This window comes from Rhinolophus ferrumequinum, chromosome 10, assembly GCF_004115265.2.
Source record: "Rhinolophus ferrumequinum isolate MPI-CBG mRhiFer1 chromosome 10, mRhiFer1_v1.p, whole genome shotgun sequence".
In the NCBI taxonomy this organism is placed as follows: domain Eukaryota; kingdom Metazoa; phylum Chordata; class Mammalia; order Chiroptera; family Rhinolophidae; genus Rhinolophus; species Rhinolophus ferrumequinum.
Window position 1 is genome coordinate 41,387,233 of NC_046293.1, and position 20,589 is coordinate 41,407,821.

Below are 20,589 nucleotides of genomic sequence, written 5' to 3' on the forward strand. Positions count from 1 at the left end.
AAAGCTTTTAATTGGCCTGCACTGCCTTGTTTAAATAGCCAAACACCTGCTAGGCAAGCCCTGCGCATGTGAGTGGCTATATGTTCCTTCCTTTAGGATTTGCAAGGCTGGAGCACAAAGACAGCGATTGTTACCCAATAAGCAGTAGTCACACACTTCTACCAATCGCCTTAGGAGGGCTGGTTACCATGGAATCCACCATCTGTTCACTCCCCGCCGGAATGTGATTATCCTTGCTGGGCTGGGAACTGGGGGAAGCCGGGGAGCATGTGCTGTGTGAAAAGATCTGCAATGGACTGGGTTAATGGGAGGCTAGATTTGGCTCACTGGAAGGACAAATGAAGGGAGTTTTACTGCTACCTTTTGTGACTTCTAACCAAGAGAAATACATTCAGTTTCTATAAGGTAAGTAACCCTGGTACTATGTGTCCAGTTTGTACTATGTTTGCTGTGGGGCATTATCTCCATGTGGTTGAAGGAAAGGGAACTATAAGCTCTTCTAGAAGAAATCTCCACGATTACACACTTCTGTCGTATTGGTTTTAAGCCGCTCTATGATGCCCGTTCAATTACATGTTAATGTTGCAAAAATGAAAGAATTATTCTTTACTCTTTAAAGAAAGATTTTGTGCCTGTGAAATTGTTTTATGACCCCTGAAAGTGGCAAAAAGACAATCATTTGTAATGGTTTCTCAGAGTGAATTATACCGATATTCTTTTTGAAATACGCCCTTGGCCACGTGTTCAGTGTCTGTTCTTCAAATAAGAAAATGTCTCAGGTCAGGGACATTTGTAGGTTATGATTTAATGAATGATTATTCTGGCCCACATGACTGACTTACCTTCACTAGCTCAGGTTGTGAAATATGTTTATGCAGTTTTATTTTGCAATGCTTTTACACAAGTTTCAAGGGCCTAAGCATGTGGAAACAATGTGACAGTGCTTTAACGGCGGACATGCAGGCACGCTGATAAAGGAAGGGGCAAAGCTAGGAAGATCTGCTTCTATTTCAAGGGCTTCCTTTGTTTTCCTGTTCCAACAGCCCCTTAAAATGTGTGGTACATATTGTAAGCAGTAGAAGGAGATTTTGGTGCTAACAAATGGATGACTGACATTTTTCTGTGTGGTTAAGAGGTTGGTAGCTCAAACAAGGGACTTCTATGTCCTTTGTAAAGCAGCATTGTATCCCCTTCCCCAAAACTGTGCCCTAAAATATAAAAGTGAAAAACAAAAAGAGTGCTGTCTATACTCTGGATACTTCTTTTGTGTAAGTTTTCTACCATTTAAACCGCCAGGGCTCCGTGAGTCTAGCTGGGTCTGCCATTTTTATTTGCTATAGGAAGGATTGCAAGGACAGGCTTTGCTTATGCAGCTTTAGTCTTTCTAATTATGCTGTTCAGCTGTCATCTTGGACATTCATGTCAGTGTCTGCTCGGAGAACCAGAAAAGGTCATTGCTAATAGACTGTTTAATTTTCTTTTTTTTCATGATGATATAAAATTAGATTAACCTTGTGTTGGTCAAGGACTCATGTTCTTACATCGAGAACAGGTTATTAGGACCAACTTACCAGTTGTGGGTTCTTGATATTAATTGTAGTTGACTTTAAAATTCTTACCTTTTGCACTTATTGGTCTTTATACCTTATTATTAGTATTTAAAAAAATTTTTTATATGCAACATGACATTAGGTATATACTATCTTTAGAAAGCATAATTTTCAATAATAATAGGTGTGTGTCTGCCTGAAATTTTCCTCAGCAGCATTTGCAAACATTTGTAGGCTAATCTTGTAGTACCGGGATAACATTTTTACCCATAAAAGTCAATCGTTCATAAGCAATGTAAGTTTTGGAAGCAAATGAGAGTGTGTGAAAGCAAACCTGAAAAAGGCTGTGAGTGAATGGGTGTGAAGTGTACGAGCATCTGTGTGCCTGGCATTCTGTCACCTTAGCAGTTGCACTGGGCAGGATAAAGCTATACATTTCTCTAGTGTTTGTGAATTTCCTTACCTTTTTTTTTATTTTATTGTTACTGAGTCAAAGTTATGATTGTGTACTTTTAAGTGGGTGTTGATGTCGGAATTTACCCCAGCGTTTTATGGGTATTGGCAGGCACGTAGTCATTCATTTTCACTTTTAAGCATATTTCTTAGTATGTTCCTTGACTAAGTTTTCCAAGTAATTACATAATAAAGCCAGAAGGTTTTCAAAGTACATTGAAAACACTTTATTCCATCAGCCACTGACAAGAAGCTTAGGGTTACCCTTTCTGAAATTGGTGAAGAGGAGTGGGCAGCAGAGACGGTCCCTGGAGCACCTGCAGTGCCAAGCAGTGTACCTGAGGGTGAGGAGTGCATGGTCATGGGATGTGTCGTTCACTTGAAGTGCTGTGGTTTGGGGACCTGGTGTTTCTTATTGCCCATGGTGAGGTGTTCGCTTCTATTCACAAACACTGTCAGTGGTGAGACCCACCACCATGTCCAGCGTCTTGTGGTAATGAGTTTAGAGTATCCTGAATTCTCAGGCTGCTATGAAGCATTGCCCTCTGGTTCTCAGTGGCCTTGTCTGTGAGGCAGGGGAAAGATACTCGATTTCAGTGAGTTCTTCCCACTTTTCAGACTTTTTGATGGCATGATGCTTTTCAATCCTTCAATACAACTTGAAGATTTTACTAAATGACAAGTTTATATTTATGTTTGTAAATATGTAAAGCTACCCTTATTCAGAGTTATTTCTTACGAAGTGTTATATGGATGAACAAAACAGAAGCTCTGAATAAAGTGCTGGGAGTGATTCAAATCCCTAACAGTCTGAGTAGACAGCAAATCCACCCACCACTAGTTCAGCGCAAGTAGTCAAGTCTTTTCTGCTTCTTCCCTTTGACACATGCTGGAATGCTGCCTGACTTGACTGATAATTGAACAAGTAGGCTACAGAGCTAATGAATAGCTATTAAATTCTTAACATTTTTCTTCCTATATTTTATTGCATTCTGTCTAACCTCTAAATTGAGTCTTTATTTGCTTTTGTGGTACAGATTTATAATCCATTTTTTGAAGTTAGCTATTTTTGGTCATTTTTTGAAGTCAGCTATTTTTGGTCATTGTGATCCATTTGGCCCATGACCTGTCTGAGCTGTCGGGATCATCTTATTTTAACTCTCTCATTTTACAGAGAAGAATCTGTAGCCCATAAAGATTAAGCAACTTGTCCTGGGTCACAAAACTTGAGTTGCCGAAACAGCTAATGTTGAGTGTTGTGTGTTTAATGCAAAGATATGGGGTAAGTTCTGCTGACTTCCTGCAGTGTTACTCTTCTGAGGAGCAGAACATTGTCACCTTGAAGTCTCACAGATAGGATTTTTGGGGATCTGAAGTGAAGGAGAACCTGCGGTTGCTGTCATTGCTGATGCTGTGTTCACATGTCTCTGGTGTTCAAGCTGTTTACAGTGTACATGACTTTTAAAAATAGATGTCCTGAAAATTGCCCTCTTTTGCCCTCTCCCACAATTCCATATTGCCACGGTTTCAAGAAATGCTTAGAATGAGTTCATTTTGTGCATTAGTTAAAATACAGAACTACAGGATGTGAAGGCTATAAAGCGTGCATGTGAACGATGTACTCACCCAAAAGCTATGGCTCAGAGCTGGTCGCTGCATTTGGCAGGATTTCTGTCTATATGAGTCTTCCATATATTTGATTATCAGCAGCTGTTTCTTCTGAGATACTTTCTCTTCTGTTTTTACAAATGTTCCTATGCTTCCCTGTAAAATAAAAAGGCAAACGTTCTATAAAGTGCCAATGAGTGGATCTGTGTAGGCAGCAGCACATCCTTGGCACCGTTTCGTGCAGTGCCCTCATTCCTTTCTCAGTTGCCACCACCTTAGGCCCAGGCATGGCTTGATGGAGTTGTAGAAGGGTGTCCAGCAATATCTCATTCTTGGAAAAGTTCCCTGTTTTCCCAATAGCTCCCACTCGGTGGGGCTGATTGTTCTTTGGTAACAAATGTGTGGAGTTACTGACGTCCCCTGTAGTCAGTTGTTTCCTTCCTTTCTTCCTTCTTGTCTGCTTAAATCCTGTGTTTTTAAAAAATTTTTTTACCAGTTTCCTGGCCCTGAATTCAGATTAATGAAATCACCGACAAGATGTATCTCCATAAGGAAAACAGATGGAATCTATTAGACTTTTTAGATCCCTATTATATATGCATTGCTAGATGTTTATTTTCACATATTGTAAAGCTCTGTTAGGATCCTCTCATTTTAATTTTCTGATTTTACAGAGAAGAATCTGAGGCCCATAAGAATTAAGCAACTTGTCCCAGGTCACAAAACTTGAGTTGCAGAAACAGCTAATATTGAGTATTGCATGTTAAATGCAAAGATATGGGGTTAAGGTTTTCGGACTTCCTACGCTGTTACCCTTCTGAGGAATAGAACATTGGGTGTCACCCTAAAATCTCACAGATGTGCTTTTCAGTATGCCCAGAGCAAGAGCAGGTTTGAAAGATATTTCCTCAATAACCAAGGTTCTAAGAAACAGACCTATTTCTCATTATAAATGCCTAGTTTTAAAAAAGTATAACTGCCACGCCAACTAGATATTTGTGCTTTTTAGTTTGCATGTTCCCTTCTTTATATCCATGTCTATGGAAGTAAAATGGTGATCATAATGTTGGTTGGTGACTGGAGCCCAGAGCAGGTGGGGCAGAGCAGTAGGAAGGACAGCCAGAACGGCAAATGTAATTCTACTCTAGGGCACACTTGTCACCTGGACAGTACATTCCTGTTGTGGGTTAATGCACCCTCTTCTGTGGACATTACTGGAGACATACAACCTGTGTTTGCTTACCCAGCCCCCCTTTCCTCCGCTACCCTCACCCCACCCACCTGTTCCAACTTGGGAGCACCTGCGACTTTGTTACTATTATCAGTGTTAACCCTGCATTCATTCATCGAATATTTATTGAACATTTACTCTGTGCTGGGCAGTGTTGTTGGTGAGGAGGGTGGGGCCCAGAACACAATAGGCAAGGTCCTTCGTGAAACTTACATACTGAAGGGCGGAGACACAGTGCACAAATAAGTGAACAGTGTCATTTCAAATGGTGACAAGTATGTGAAGACAAAATATGATGTGTTAAAGAGGGATGTTAGGGCAGCCAATTTTAGCTTGGGTCATCAGGAAATGTTTTTCTGAGGAGGCCTCATATAAGCTGAGACACAAATGATAAGAATCCAGGTGATCCAGTTGGAATGTGTTATCCCTACTTTATTTGGTGGAAATTGAGGAAAGCCTGTCATCAGGATCATTCCTTGTTCAATTAGTGCGGCAAAACCACACTGCATGTTGCCTTTTCTTTCAGGACTTAATACTGAATACATGTTCTTTGTCAAAATCAGAGTTTGGTGGGTAGCATGGGGAGGCATTTCTGTACCGTGATTCAGAGCACAAGCAGACCTAGATTACGTCCCATCTCACTGGCTCCCTGGAGGTGTCTAGGACAGTTACTTAACCTCTCTAAACCCATTTCCTGCTTACGAGAACTTATCATTGGTATTAAAGGAAGTAGATTGGTATGAGAACTTACCGTTGGTATTGAAGGAAGATTATCATTGGTATTAAAGGAAGTAATATACTCAAAAACCCTTTTAGTGCTAAACGTGATGATAATCGTTGTGATGTTCTCTATGGTGCATCAGTAATAATCCTATGAATGTTAAAGTGTTTGTTCCTGTAGCAGTGAAAGTCTGGAGTACTGTTAGCCTTTTCTCTACAGGATAAATGTTGCTTAGATCTCTCGCATTCACTCTCTCATCCCTTACACTTAGTCATTCACCCCTCACACTCATTTATTCAACAAACTTTTAAAAAAATTATTGAGGTATGAGTGACATACAAAAAGCTGCACATATTTAATGTATTGCATGCAACTTGATGAATTTTGGAGATAAGTATACACTCACAAAACCGTCACCACAATCTACACCTTAAACATATTCATCACCTCCAAAAGAACACATATTTATGCATGTCTGCCCACCCCTGCTAGATTCTAAATGAAGAACGAACGTGGTCTGTGCTCATGGTGCTCAGGTGACGACCTGTTAACCAGTCAGTTGCATCCGTGTGATTGGTGTCACTGTGGAGGAGAGGTGCAGGGGCCAGAGAAGCAGGTAATGGACTGTCCAGGTGAGGTGGGCTGGGAATTCCTGTCTAATTTTTGCTTTCTGCAGCTAAAGCAGGAAGGCATGATGGGCCTGGGAAGTGCCAGTAGCTGGGTACAGAACTTGAGCTAACTAACTAAGGTGGGGCGGGATTTGAGAATGGCGAGCTTGGCTTGCAAAGACACTTTTACTGTGTCCTGTAATGAATCAGAAATCTTCGAACAACTGTAAACATTCAAGGAATAGATCCTCTGTTTCGTAGTCTAAACGATAACTGACAGTTTAACTGGTAGAAACTTTGGAGGGAACAATGTTCAAGGCAGGGTGAATTCTTCTTTTTCATTTTCATCGTCTATCGTCATCACCACAATATAGTTAAGTCATAGCTGCTTCTTGTTATTTAGATTCTAAACTCAGCACTTAAAATAAAACTTGCATAGAGCCAAAAAAGTCCTTGAGAAATCCTTTAGGAAGGCATAGCTTTGGAGACCAACTCTCTCGTTAAGTCCAACCCAGTGTGCATTTTTTTCCCAGGGTTAGAAGAGATTGCTGATTCTTTGCTTGGGCATGAGATGCAGTAATCACTTTGTTTGCATTTAGGGGCCATGCTGTACGAAATATGAGGGAGCAGAAGGTTCATGAGCTCTGTCTCAACTCCTACAGGGCACATGAGCGTTGGGGTCGTGTTGCTTGAACAACTTAAACTATTGCACCTGTGTTTGTGAGCGCTCTTGGACAGCTGTTTTCTATATCTGCAAAACATAGTTCAACTCGAGCAAGTTTAAATGCAGTTATACTACAACTACTATAATTGCAATATGAACTTTTAGTATTTTTTTATGTCAGACAATGCAAAGTACATTCATCATCTCATTTAATTTTTAACAGATATTTCAGGTAAGTGGAATTTATCCTCACTGAGTAAATGAAGCTCTTGCTATGGGATACATACTATTTTCAAGTTTACTCATAGTTAAATGATGAACTGCAATTAAAACCCTGATCCATTCTGGCTTGAATCCTATATTCTTAGTTTTTATGAGTATGCTCAGTTTTCTTTAATTAGAAAGCCATTGCAAAAAAAGAAAAATATGTGTGTGTGTGTGTATATATATATATATATATACACATATACATATATACATATATACATATATATATATATATGTATATATATAACTTAAATATTGCTTAGCAGGGGCATATAGAAATGATAAAATTCCAAAGAGATGAGAGAAAACGGAGTTACTGTCTTTAAGAAGCCTTTAGGTAGTCAGTAATTGTCAAAAAATATGAACAAATATTTTAAAAAGGGAGAAACACAAATGACTAATACGTGAGAAAAAAGTTTCGTATAACTGGCAATCAGAGAAATATTGAAGTAAATATTATTACATTGGCAAAAATTTCCTGACTGGTTATATTTTGGATTGGCACCCTTATAAACTTCAGATGACAATGTAACTTGATGACAGTGTAAATTAATACAACTTTTGAGGAAATAATTTGACAATATGTGTTATCTTAGAGAACATTTTGTTGCAAGGAATCGAAGAATCCCACTATAACATAGAGAAAAGAGGGATGTATAGAAACAATAAAAACTTATCTCCTAGAGCCACGGACAGTAAGTTCAGCTAACCTCACAGGAGCTTGGAACCAGGACAGTTATGTTCCCTTTCCCTCAGACTGGTGTGTTCTGCATCTCTGTATGGATGGCACTTTGCCACCCCAAATCTCAATTACACCACTTCCTAGTCCCAATGCTGAGCAGAAAAACGCACACGTTCCAACTACTGATGCCTTGGAGAGAGACTCTGGTGGGCTAAGCTTTGGTCAGCATTTACCCTTAGTCCCATCAGATGTTGCCACAGAATACAGAAGTCACTTGACTTAACTACCTACTCAGAATGCCCTGTGAAGCAAGAACTCTTTGAAAGGAAAATAGCTCAACACAAGCAAACAGAAGAACCTACCTGAGACATGTATCAATGGCACTAAAAATGTCCATGTCCTTGATCCCACAGTCCCAATTTTAGAAATCTACCAGTAGTAAGTTACTGAGTGATCCAGTGAATGATTTCTCACATCATATCACGTTAGGTGCTCCAGAGGGAATGGGGGAAAATGGGAAACCACTAACATGTTCAACAATAGGGAAATAGCTGGTTGAATTATGATCTATTCATGAGAAGCATTTGTGAATGTTGAGGCAAGAAGTGCCTATATGATGTTGGGTGGTTGTTTTTTTTATGACAGAGAAAAATTTCAGTGTTAATTGGACTCCTTCAAGACACTGCTCAGCTACCAATCTTTCCAGTAAAGCTTTTATCCCAACAGCATTACTTTAGCACTCTGTGATTTTATCTGTCATCAGCATATTTTGCAGTAGGCTGTTATCTTGTCTCTCTCCCCAACTAGATTGAGTTCTTGGGGCTAGGAACTATTTTACTAATTTTTTAAAATTAGTTTCAGGTGTACAAAACAACATAGTGATTAGAGATTTATATACCTCGCAAAGTAATAACCCCAATAAGTCTATTACCCATCTGACACTATACTCACTCAGTTATTAGAGTATTATTGACTGTTTTCCCTGTGCTGTACTGTATATATCTCTGTGACTATTTTTTTAAATGATAGTTGACATTCAGTGTTATTTTATGTTAGTTTCAGGTTTACAGTGTAGTGGTTAGACATTTATATAATATATGAAGTGATCCCCGCCAATAAGTCCAACACTCACTATATATAGGTTTTACAATATCATTGACTACATTCCCCATACTGTATTTCACATCCCTGTGATTATTTTGTAACTACCAATTTGTATTTCTTAATCCCTTCACCTTTTCACCCATCTACCAAATTCCCATCCCCTCTTGTAACCATCAGTTTGTTCTCTGTATGTGTGAGTCTGTTTTGTTTGTTCATTTATTTTGTTCTTTAGTTCCACATATAAGTGAGATATTACGGTATTTGTCTTTCTCAGTCTGACTTATTTCACTTAACATAATACACTCTAGGTCCATCTATGTTGTTGCAAATGGTAAGATTTCATTCTGTTTTATGGTGGAGTAATATTCCATTGTGTATATATATACACCACATCTTTATCCGGTCATCTATTGATGGGCATTTTGGTTGTTTCCATATCTTGGCTATTGTAAATAGGGCCGCACTGAACATAGGGGTACATATATCTTTTCAAATTAGTGTTTTGGATTTTTCTTGATAAATACCCAGGAGTAAAATTGCTGGGTCATAAGGCTAGGTCTATTTTTAATTTTTTGAGGAAACTCCATACTGTTTTCTATAGTGGTTGCACCAATTTGCATTCCCATGAATAGTGCTCAAGAGTTCCTTTTTCTCCACATCCTTGCCAACACTTGTTTGTTGATTTTTTTTGATGATGGCCATTCTGACAATTGTGAGATAATATCTGAAATAATATCTTATTTGCATTTCTCTGATGATTAGTGATTTTGAACATTTTTTCATATGTCTATTGGCCATTTGTATGCCCTCTTTGGAGAAATGCCTACCTAGGTCTTCTGCCCATTTTTTACTTGGATTATTTATTATTATTATGTTTATGGTGTTACAGTGTATGAATTTTTTATAGATTTTGGATATTAACCCTTTATCAGATGTATCATTGGCAAATATTTTCTCCCATTCAATAGGATTGGTTTTGTTGATGGTTTCCATTGCTGTGCAAAAACTTTTTAGTTAGCTGTAGTCCCATTTGTTTATGTTTTCTTTTGTTTCCCTTGCCCAAAGAGAGATATATCAGTAAAAATATCGCTAAGGGTAATGTCTGAGAGTTTACTGGCCTGTTTTCTTCTAGGAGTTTTATGGTTTTAGGTCTTACACTTGAATCTTTAATCCATTTTGAATTTATTCTTGTATGTGGAGTAAGAAGGGGGTCCAGTTTCATTTTTTGCATGTGTCTGTCCAGTTTTCCCAGCATAATTTATTGAATAGACTGTCTTTACCCCAGTGCATATACTAGTTGCTTTCTTTGTCATAGATTAAATGATCATATAAGCATGGATTTATTTCTGGGCTCTCTGTTCTGTGCCATTGATCTATGTGTCTGTTTTTATGCACATGCATGCCATGCTGTTTTGATTACTATCGCCTTGTAGTATAGTTTGCTATCAGGTAGCAGGATACCTCCAGCTTTGTTCTTTCTCAGGATTGTGTTGGCTATTGGGCGTCTTTTATGATTCCAGATAAATTTTAGGGTTATTCTAGTTCTGTGAAAAATGCCATTGGTATTTTGATAGGGATTGCATTGAATCTATAGATTGCTTTGGGTAGTATGGACATTTTAGCTATATTAATTCTTCCTATCTATGAGCATGGTATATGCTTCCATTAAATTATCTCTTCAATGTCTTATGAGTGTAGGTCTTTTACTTCCTTCATTAAATTTATTCCTAGCTGTTTTTTTATTTTTGTTTTGTTTTGTTTTTTGATGCAATTGTATATGGGATTGTTTCCTTAATTTCTCTGAGGTCATTATTGGTGTATATTTAAAAATGCAACCGATTTCTGAATATTAATTTTAATTCCTGATACTTCACTAAATTTATCAGTTCTAATAGGTTTTTGGTGGACTCTCTGGGATTCTCTGTAGTATATAGTATCATGTCATCTGCAAATAATGACACTTTTACTTCTTCCTTTCCAATTTGGGTGCCTTTCATTTCTTTTTCTTGTGTGATTGCTGTGGCTTGGGCTCCCATTACTGTGTTGAATAAAAGTGGTGAAAGTGGACATCATTGTCTTGTTCCTGATCTTAAGGGGAATGCTTTTAGCTTTTCCCCTTGACATGATATTAGCTGTGGGTTTGCCATATATAGCCTTTATTATGTTGAGATATGTTCCCTCTATTTCTACATTGCTGAGAGTTTTTATCCTAAATGTATGCTAGATTTTGTCAAGTGCTTTTCTATATCTATTGATATAATCGTATGATTTTTATTTTTTCAATTTGTTTATGTGGTGTATCACATTGATTAATTTGCAGATATTGAACTAACCTTGCATACCAGGAACAAATCCCACTTGATTGTGGTGTATGATCTTTTTAATGTATTGCTGAATTCTGTTTGATAATATTTTGTTGAGGTTTTTTGCATCTATGAGTATGTTCATCAGTAATATCGGTCTATAATTTTTTTCCTTCCTTCCTTCCTTCCTTCCTTCCTTCCTTCCTTCCTTCCTTCCTTCCTTCCTTCCTTCCTTCTTTCTTTCTTTTCTTTCTATAATGTCTGTATCTGGTTTTGGAATTAGGGTAATGGTGGCCTTATAGAATGAGCTTGGGAGCCTTCCTTCCTCTTGAATTTTTTGGAATAGTTTGAGAAGAATAAATGTTAATTCTTTTTTGAATGTTTGGTAAAATTCACCTGTGAAGCCATCTAGTCCAGGACTTTTGTTGTTGGGGGCTCATTGATTATTGATTCTATTTCGTTAGTTGTAATTGGTCAGCTCAGATTTTCTGTTACTTCTTGATTCAGCCCTGGAAGATTGTATGCTTTTAGGAATTTATCCATGTCTTCCGGATTGCCCAAATTGTTAGCATATCATTGCTCATAGTATTTTCTTAAATTTTTTTGTATTTCTTGTGTGTCAGTTGTGACTTCTCTTTCATTTCTAATTTTATTTATTTGGGTCCTCTCTTTGTTTCTTCATGAGTCAAGTTAAAGGTTTATCAATTTTATTTATCTTTTCAAAAACCAGTTCTTGGTGCCCTTGATCTTTTTTTTTTTTTTTTTTTTTTTTTAGTTTCTGTTTCATTTATTTCCACTCTGATCTTTATTATTTCCTTTTTTCTTTGCACTGTAGGCTTTGTTTGCTGTTCTTTTTCTAGCTCCCTCAGGTGTCAAGTTAGATTGTTTATTTGAGATGTTTCTTGTTTCTTGATGTAGGCCTACATTGCTCTGAATTTCTCTCTTAGGAATGTTTTTGTTGTGTTCCATATATTCGGGGCCATAGTGTTTTCATTTTTGTTTGTTTCAAGGTATATTTTGACCTCTTCCTGGATCTTATCGTTAACTCATTCATTGTTTAGTAACATGTTATTTAGCCTACATATGTTTATATGTTTTTCAGTTTTCTTCTTGTAATTGATTCCTGGTTTCATACCATTGTGGTCAGAGAATATGCTTCATATGATTTCAATCTTCTTAAATTTATTGAGACTTGTTTTGTGGTCTAACATGTGGTCTACCTTGGAAAATGTTCCATGTGCATTTGAAAAGAATGTACATTCTGCTTTGGTGTGAAATGCTCTAAAAATATCAGTTAAATCCATCTGGTCTAGTGTGTCATTTAAGGTACTGTTTTCTTGTTGATTTTCTGTCTGGAGGATCTGTCGGTTGGTGTCAGTGGGGTGTTAAAGTCCCCTACTATGATTGTGTTACTGTTGATCTCTGCTTTTATGTCAGTCAATATGTTTTATATATTTATTTAGGTGCTCCTATGTTGGGTGCATAGATATTTACTAGGATTATGTCCTCTGTTGGATTGATGTTTTTATCATTATGTAATGTCCTTTTTTGTCTCATTATAATCTTTGTTTCAAAGTCTACTTTGTCTGTTATAAGTATTGCTATTGCAGCTTTTTTCTCATTTCCATTGCATGAAATATCTTTTTCCATCCCTGTACTTGCAGTCTATGTGTGTCTTTCAATCTGAGGTAGGTCTCTTGTAGACAACATATGTATGGGTCTTGTTTTCTTATTCCACTACCCCCTATATCTTTTGATTGGAGCACTTCATCCATTTATGTTTAAAGTGATTTTTTTCTTTTTTTTTTTCATGAATTTTTTAAAGATTTTTTTATTGGGGAAGGGGAACAGGACTTTATTGGGGAACAGTGTGTATTTCCAGGGCTTCTTTTTATTGGGGAACAGTAGTGTGTTTTTCCCAGGACTCATCAGCTCCATCCAAGTCAAGTTGTTGTCCTTTCAATCTTAGTTGTGGAGGGCACAGCTCAGCTCCAGATCCAGTCACCGTTGTTAGTTGCAGGGGGTGCAGCCCACCGTCCCTTGTGGGAGTAGACTTGGCAACCTTGTGGTTGAGAGCACACACTCCAACCAACTGAGCCATCTGGCCACCCGGGAGCTCAGTGGCAGCTCATTGACTTCATTCTAGTTATGGAGGGCGCAGCTTGCTGGCCCATGTGAGAATCGAACCTGCAGCCCTGTTACCCAGAGCTCGTGCTCTAACCAAGTTAGCCACCCATGTGCTCCTAAAGTGATTATTGATAGGTACATAGTTATTGTCATTTTATTCATATTTTTTATGTATTTGTTTGTTTTCCCCTTTCTTCTTCTTAAAGAAGTCCCTTTAACATTTTGTGTAATACTGTCTTGGTGGTAATGAATTTCTTTAGCTTTTTTTTGTTTGTTTTGGGAAGTTCTATATCTCTCCTTCAATTTTAAATGATAGCCATCCTGGGTATAGTTGTCTTGGTTGTAGGTCTTTGCTTTTCATCTCTTTAAATATTTCATGCCAGTCCCTTCTGGCCTGCAAAGTGTCTGTTGAGAAATCAGCTGACAGTCTTCAGGAGCTCCCTTGTAGGGAACTGACTGTTTTTTTCTTGCTGCTTTTAAGATTCTCTCTTTGTCTTTAACCTTTGGGATTTTAATTATGATGTGTCTTGGTGTGGGCCTGTTTGGGTTCATCTTGTTTATGACTCAATGTGCTTCTTGGATTCTATATCTATTTCCTTCATCAAGTTAGGGAAATTTTCAGTCATTATTTTTTGAAATAGGTTTTCAGTTCCTTGTTCTCTCTCTCCTCCTTCTGGTACCACTATGATGCAAATGTTGGTACACTTCATGTTGTCCTAGAAATATCTTTATCCTCATTTTTTTTGGATTCTTTTTTTCTTTTTTTATTCTGATTGGGTGTTTTATGCTACCTTGTCTTCTAAATCACTGATTTGGTCTTCTGTTTAATCTAATCTGCTGTTGATTCCTTCTAGTGTATATTTCATTTTCACTGTTGTATTTTTTATTTCTGACTGGTTGTTTTTAATGGTTTTTATGTCCTTCTTTATGTTTACTGTCTCTTGATTGAAGTTCTCACTAAGTTCCTTAAGCATTCTTATATCCAGTGTTTTAAACCGTCTCTGGTAGGTTGGTTACCTCTGTTTCATTTAGTTCTTTTTCTGGAGTTTTCTCCTGTATTTTCAATTTGAGACATATTTATTTGTTTCCTCCTTATGGCTACCTCTCTGTGTTTGCTTTTCTATGTATTAAGTAGATTTTTTTATGTCTCTCAGTTTTTGCTGGATGGCCTTATGTCGTAGGTGTCCCAGGTTTGGTCCAATGGTGCAGTCTCCCTGGTCACCTGTGCATGTGTTTCTGGAGTGTCCCTGTGTGTATTGTGTGTATTCTCCTATTGTAGTTGAGTCTTAATTGCTTTTGGTTAATCAGTAGGTGTGACTGACTCCCAGGCTGATTGACTGTAAGTACTGCCTATGCCCACAGTATATGCACTGCTGTGAGGCTGCTCCCTTAGAGGGGGATTTGCCCAAGTGGGTTCTTGTCCCTTTGGGTGTGCCTCTTGTGGGGCTAATTGAGTAGTGCTCTGGTGTGGTCTAAGGCCAGCTTCTCGGGATGTTGTTTCTGGTGCCTCCTCAGAGAAGCTCCCAGGCTGGCCAGTTTCAGGCTTGCCTGTGACTGGCCTGGGACTACCTGGTAGTAGCTACAAAGCTATGTTCAATCGGTTGCTACCTGTGTTGGACCTGGAGACTTGTGGAGGTGGCCTCACTGTGAACCAAGGCCAACTACCACTAGTTGTGGGCCTGGGGCAGCTTAGCAAAATACCCAGTGTTCCCCTAGGCCTATTGCCACCTGCCAGCTGCCCGTGAGACTCAGCCGCTGAAAGAGCCTTCTTAAGTTCTCTGACCAGGCTATTTGACCTGGTGTTGACAGTGCCCCCAGCAATGCCACCCGAGTTGGGTGTGGTGGGTTCCCAGGGAGTCATGGGGTGTGGCCAATGGTTTTCACAAAGTTAATGTAGATTCAGTCCTCCCACCAGTGCTAAATCTGTGTCCATTCCACAAAACACCCTGAGTAAACCACAGCCAGCCACCACTCTCCTTGGGTCTGCAGATTTCCAAGAGCCGCCCAAGAAAGGCTGAAGCATGAGCTAGGTCTGACCATCCACCACCAAGTTTCCCAGGCCTCTATGGGCCGTCCACTGCTGTACAAGCCTCCAGCAGTTTGTTGGGTGGGGCCAGACTCCCAGGCGCCAAGAGTGCTCCCATCAATGCCCAGCTAGCTGGGAGCTGCAGGGCCCCAGGGAGTCTGCAAGGTGGTGTGCCCACACGCAGATTTTTACCAGACCAATGGGGTCTCAGATTTGGCCCTTTGGGGTGGGTTTAACACAGAAAAGAAGGCCCCCCCTATAGCTTACACATGAGGCAGGCTCAACACACACATAATAGTGGCTGTCCCTCTAGCCCTCACTGTGAATCCACACAACTCAGACATTCCCTGAATGTCTCTGGCACCTCTTGACGTCTTCAAAGTGTTTAAGAATCACCGAGGAATATGAAGGCTGTCACCAACAATAGAGATACCGAATTAAAGGCAACGGTAATATTTTTGAATGAAACAAAATTCTCATTTTTTTTATACCTATTTGTTTTGGTGTAAAAAATCTGCTTTCCTGCCAGACTATACTGATATTCTGCTTTCCATACGTGGTACAAAATCAACAACTGCATTTATTCCTGAATTAAATAATTATTAACTTCCTACCTCCATTTTAACAGAAGGAATAAAGGAAAGGTAGACAGAAATTATTTTTGTAGGCATATATGCATGCTTGTGTCTTTCAAATATGAAAATGACCATGGATGGGTGAAGACCAAAATCCCATAGAGGATCATAGCATATATAATATAGTAGCCCCTCCCTTATCATGGGGAAGGTGATGCCTGAAACCACAGATAGTATCGAACCTTATACCAGGGTGCCAAAAAAATGTATATAAGTGGGTACTTTGGTCAACGTTGCTCAAGCAGTAGTTTGCCATAATCAGAAGTGTCTGGATGCTGATGGTAACCACTTTGAGCACCTCTTTAATTGCAGATGTCAAACATGACTTGTATTCATATTTAGTTATCAGTATATGTTGAATATTAAAATTTTAATAGCTTTTTCCTTTCTTAAAATGTGTATATATATTTTTGGCACCCTCTTTATATACTACTTGTATGTTTTTCCTATACATACGAGGTCAGACAGTTAAGTTTGCGAACTCATCCTAGAAAAAGTGCTACATACCTCATTGCTGAATATCACTATGGTCACCTTCAAAGTACTCCCCTTGGGAAGCTATGTACTGACACTGGTGCCTAGTCCATCCTTCAAAGCAATTTTGGAAATCTTTTTCTGGGATGGCCATCAGAGCTGTCATCACATTACCCTTGATGTGCTGAATGTTATCAAAATGTCTTCCTTTCAATATTTCCTTTATTTTTGGGTAATGAAAGAAGTCATTGGGTGAGATCAGGTGCCAGAAGTCATTGCCAAATCAGGTGATTAGGGAGGGTGTTCCAATACAGTTATTTGTTTACTGGCTAAAAACTCCCTCTCACACAGTGCCCTGTGAGCTGGTGTATTGTTGTGATGCAAGAGCCATGAATTAATGGTGAAAAGTTCGGGTCGTCTAACTTTTTCACGCAGCTTTTTCAGCACTTCCAAATAGTAAACTTGGTGAATTGTTTGTCCAGTTGATGCAAATTCATAATGAATAATCCCTCTGATATTAAAAAAAGTTAGCAATATCGTTGCAACAAGTTTGCGAACCTAATTGTCAGACCTCGTACATATCTATGATACAATTTAATATATAAATTAGACACAGTAAGAGATTAACAACAATAAGTATAATAAAATAAAACAGTTTTAACAATATAATGTAATGTAAGTTATGTGAATGGCTTTGGAGCCAGTATAAAGTAAAATACGGGTTACTTGAACATAAGCCCTGTGATACTGCAACAGTGGACCTGATAATGAAGAAGATTACTAAGTGACTAAGGAATGGATAGTGTCTACAGTGTGGAAATGCTGCACAAAAGGCTGATTCACTTCCTGGGCAGGATGAAGCAGGACAGTGTGAGATTTCATCACAATACTCAAAATAGCACATAATTTAACTTAAGGATTATTTATTTCTGGAATTTCCATGTAATATTTCTGGACCATGGTTGACTTCAGATAATCAAAACCATGGGAAGCAAAACCATGGGTAAGGGGGAGGGTGGACTACTGTACCACTCTTAAAGGGGCAGTCAAATGAATTTTCAAAAGTAAGGGTAATCGGGGCAGCCGGATGGCTCAGTTGGTTAGAATGGGAGTTCTGAACAACAGTGTTGCCGGTTCGATTCCTGCATGGGCCAGTGAGCTGTGCCCTCCACAATTAGATTGAAGAACAACAACTTGGAGCTGATGGGCCCTGGAGAAGCACACTGTTCCCCAATAAAAAAAATAATAATAAAAATAAAAATATTTTAAAAAAGCGTAAGGATAATCAACTGAATAAGTCAAACCCAGTCTATAACCAGTAGCTTGATTTTAATAATCAACTGGTTATTAATCCAAAATTAGTATATGATGTAATAACTAAATTGTCAAAAGTAAAACTTAAACTGTTCTCAGAAGCAAGGAGAAAAATAGCAGTGTTAAGTGGGAAAAGCCCTTTGAAAAGTTATAGGAAGTGGAACTAATTTTCCTTTTTAAAGTTAGTCTCGTCAGCATTTTCTATTTGCACTGAGTATGCATAGTCTTTTAAACACTACACCGGTCAATAGTAATTATAGTGAAACTGACAAAAGTTATCTATTCTAAACATTTATGCTTACATTGATGCATACTATAGACTACAAAATGTATAAACTATAAAGTGGTCTTTTAGCACAAACTTTTAATATTTAAAATAGAATCAAGTTTATTTTAGTAGAATAAAAATGTCTCGTGTCAAATTCCCAGGTGGTTATTAGATGGTTTATAAATAAGTAAGAGTAAAAATTCTTCTCTAGTAAAATGTCTCTGACCTATGGATATACCAGAATTTTAATTCATTACTTAAATGAAGAGAGGAATGGGAAACTTACTGCATTGGTTTGAGATGATAATTTTATCTAAGGAATATGTTATCTATGACATATTGGAAATATTAGTGTACAATACTGTAATAGGTCTGGAAATGACCATAATTTAACAAATTGGGCAATTTATTAAATTGCCCAGGTCTAGTGTGTTTTTGGTTGAGTACTTCAAAAAAGTGCCTATATATTTAGTAGTAAACACTTTATTAACTCATTCAAATTACCACATTTCTCTCTCTCTCTCTCTCTCTCTCTCTCTCTCTCTCTCTCTCTCTCTCTCTCTCTCTCTCTCTCTCTCTCTTTGAATTTGATTAACAGTGTGTCTTTTCCATGACCCATCCGCTCAAAAGTCAAGTCTTTGTCCCTCAGTCTAGTTGTGGAGGGTGCAGCCCACCCTCCCATGCAAGAATCGAACCGGCAACCTTGTTACTAAGAGCACATGCTCCAACCAACTGAGCCATCCAGCTGCCCCTCCAGCAGCTCAGTGGCAGCTCAGCTCAAGTCGTTGTCTTCAATCTAGTTGTGGAGGGTGCAGCTCACTGGCCCATGTGGGAATCAAACCGGCAACCTGTTGTTAAGAGCATGCGCTCTAACCAACTGAGCCACCCGGCCTCCCAAATTATCACATATTTCATGGTTTCTGTGTATTTCAGACTGACCTTTTTTGGGGGAAGGGAATATAGTTATAAAAATAATTTTGTTAAACTGTTAGGTTGCTTCTAATTTTTCCTTGTTCTAAATGACTTTACATTTATCTCTATGTGGATAGCTTTTTTTGAAGGTAGCTTGCCCAAAGCGATAGAGCTAGGTGATGTGAAGTTTTCTGGTACTTGATATTCATTGCCATTTTGCTTCCTCAATGGCTTTTTCAACATACTTGCCATGGGGAGTGCTTGAGATGACAGTTTCTTCAGGATTAGATTTTATAATTTAAAAGAAGTTTTTCTAATCCAAGGCTAAAAAGTGATATTTTAACTGTTATCCTTTATTATGGGGATGACATTCTTTTTCAAATACTTCTTTACCAATATTATTCACTGTTACTTTTAGCTAAAAATGTAATGGCATCCTTAATTTCATGAAATTTTCTTAATTATTCATTATCATAATTTATATCCTAGAATCAAACCTTAGGATTAGGTAGTCTTCATATTGCCTAGACTTACCTTGATACTATGACTACAGTTTTGGAAGAATTCAACTTAAAATCATTCTGGAGATTTTTTTTCAGATGACTATAGTTTTTTCATGTGGCATGTACTGTTTATGCTGCCTAGTTTTTACAGTCATCACAATTTTAACATTGGTACAATAGCATTTATGTCAATTTTTTGACTTACCTAATTTCAGGAATAACTTGAAGATCAAAGGGTTATCAGACGAAATGTACAAGATCCCTGTGAAAAACTACCTAGGAGCATAAACACTACTTATCTTGCTTGTGGAAGATGTCTTCTCCAGAGCAATAGTCCATGAATGGTTATGTGCCCAAGGAAGTGCAAACGATGAACCACTGGAGTGCAGGAAGCAGGTCCTAGAACTTGGAACCTTTTCCTTAAGGAGCTTTTAAAAAAGCACCTTAGCATTCCTATTATTTATGGACTTATTCACTTGGCATATCCAGTTACATGTGAGGAATTGTGAGGGTAGGATGGGAGCTGGCCATGGCCAGCTCACCTGTCCTTCTGCCCAGGGCAGTTTCGGCTTGGCTGGCTATACTGAGTGAGATTACATGATCTTAGATAATGGGATGCTGGGACTACTTGGACATAGTGCATAAACATCTTTTGTACCACCCAGACATGTGTGGGTTATATGATGGTAAAGTACTTAAATGAGTTGTCACACCAAAGAATTTGTCTTTTTCTTTTACAAAAAAATCACAAAAGTTCCCCATTCACTAACCTGTCATTTGAAGACCAGCATCTTATCAGCACATGTTTGGCAGGTTCTTACCTAGCAGATATAGTTGAAAAAATAAACACAATCTGTCCTTCTGAGGCAAAGCTGAGATTTGAATGAGTGAGAAAGTAACTGCAACCAGCGGAGGAAAAGTGCTCTCTGGACAGAGCAGTTTTGAAATGGTTGTTTGGAAATGTTTCAGTTATTATGTAATTTTATCACCAAAATTGATATGTATATCTTTTTTAAAAACTCATTTTTAAAAGCCTCATACATTCAAACTTAAATAGAGATCTTTTTAGCCTTGCTTAAAAAACTTTGAGATAGTTTTAGTAGGTTTCAGACCACATTTTCAAAAAAAAAAAAAAGTAA

The 20,589-nt window shown here is 38.1% G+C and overlaps 1 protein-coding gene across 3 annotated transcripts in view; it reads left to right on the plus strand.

Annotated features, from left to right (window-relative positions):
- Positions 1-20,589, plus strand: part of FGD4 (FYVE, RhoGEF and PH domain containing 4) — a 181,088-nt gene that overhangs the window by 76,231 nt on the left and 84,268 nt on the right. The window contains exon 1 of one of the 3 annotated variants that reach the window (XM_033118454.1): positions 227-405. The exons of the other annotated variants lie outside the window; for them this stretch is intronic. The gene's annotated coding sequence lies outside the window, so the exon portion shown is untranslated. Of the gene's footprint in view, positions 1-226; positions 406-20,589 lie in introns of those variants that run through there. 3 annotated transcript variants of the gene reach the window in all.